Genomic DNA, 1,677 nt, shown 5'->3' on the forward strand with positions numbered 1-1,677 from the left:
ACAGATAGATCTTTTATCTGAATTAGGGCGGAGCCTTTTTGAAAAGTGTCCAGAGTCTGTGCATAAGTGAGTGGATCTTGGCTCGACACTTTTTTTTCTGTTATTGCCCAGTGCTTTCTGGCAGGTTTCCTTCATCTCTGACAGCTGTGTGGCTTTGGTACAGGCAAATTTGTAAACAGTTTTTTCTTCTGGAGAGAGGATCCTCTGTCCCACTTTGACCCATTCCTTGAAAAGCTGTGTGACAAATGTGAAGAGAGGTCAGTATCCTGAGCATTTTTATTTCAGCTGTCCTAACATGAACACAAGACCCACTTTAAATATTTAATCCCATACATTTCTTGGCTAACACAATGAAACAAAACAATTATGGGTCCTTAAATTATGACAATAAATGATAACAGAAACAAATCCATTGCTGATATTAATTGTTCCAATTGGTTTATTGATGCATTAACCTTAGCTCAACAGCTTGTCGCAGGCAATTAAAATGTCTTAAAGAGTCACTTTAGAAATAGCCTGTATACACTTTGTTTACAGGTGATTGATAAATACCATGATCAATAAATGCAGCAGTATGGAGCACGGCAATAACACTGGATCTCTCCTGGTGGTAAGAGTCTTCCTACTCTTTACATCCTCCTTGGTCCCATTCAGGTCCTGCTCCTCACTGGCCTCGTAGGATTCTAAAGCCATGTTGCAGCTCCTAGTGAATGAAAATGACAACACAAATACTATGTCATGAATTCATACTAAATGTATTATTTTAAGGCATCTGAAAAGGATAATGATCACTCAAATACATTAAATTAGGTCCCCAGAATAATGTGATCAGACTTACTTCTAACTTGGCTTGTGCCCCAGTGTGGCTCAGCATCTTAAATGGCCCCCATCACAGCCATGGTCACTTTTTCATTGTGATCAGAACAGAATCTGTGGTGGTGGTGGTGGAGGTAGAAGATACTCATCATTCAGCAAAACATGTTACAACTAACTGTGTTTTGTAATTTTCACTAACAGTGGCAATTCAGAGGGAAAAAGACCAAAAACATACTTGTCCTCTGGCTAGACCTTCCATTGCAGCTCTGTGAGGCTTCTATATGTATGACGGACCAAGCCCTGTATGGATATAAATACAGTGGTGATCAAATGTGTGCAGTGTAGAGGAGAGACATAAATACATGCTTGGACTTACAATCTAGACATAGTACATGGATTCTTCGACATGCAATACACAAGTGGTTCTCAACCTGTGGGTTGGGACCCTTCCACTCTATTAAAGTTTTTTTTTTCGGATTGCTAACAAGTATTGGTTGAAACTGAAGTCACATGTTCAAAACTCTAAACACAGCCTGCATATCCATCAGTCATCTCAGCTGAACAGTTACTCTCATCTCCAAAAGTGTTTCTCACCAACAAAACACTTCATACACGTCTCAAATAAAGCTCATTCAACCACAACACTAACAACTAATTTCATCTAGTCACTCTGCGCACACTGAACTATTAAATACTAACAACAAAGAGCATTACATTGTCAGGTAAATCAGTATTTTAATACAAAATAAGATCTTTGCACAAAAAAAATATAAAAATGACTGTAAACAAAAAAATAATGTATAGGGTACAGTTATATAAAACACAAAATACTATAATCAATATATTTCATTTAGCTGATGT

At 37.6% G+C, this 1,677-nt stretch overlaps 1 long non-coding RNA gene across 1 annotated transcript; it reads right to left on the reverse strand.

The window, feature by feature from the left end:
• Positions 1-566: 566 nt before the first annotated feature.
• On the reverse strand, positions 567-1,155 carry LOC114459322 (uncharacterized). The gene is made up of 3 exons (XR_003673307.1): positions 1,052-1,155; positions 839-930; positions 567-703 (listed from the first exon to the last, which is right to left on the reverse strand). It is a non-coding gene; the product is annotated as an uncharacterized LOC114459322 (long non-coding RNA).
• Positions 1,156-1,677: the final 522 nt, after the last annotated feature.

This window comes from Gouania willdenowi, unplaced genomic scaffold (assembly GCF_900634775.1).
Source record: "Gouania willdenowi unplaced genomic scaffold, fGouWil2.1 scaffold_296_arrow_ctg1, whole genome shotgun sequence".
NCBI classification, from domain to species: domain Eukaryota; kingdom Metazoa; phylum Chordata; class Actinopteri; order Blenniiformes; family Gobiesocidae; genus Gouania; species Gouania willdenowi.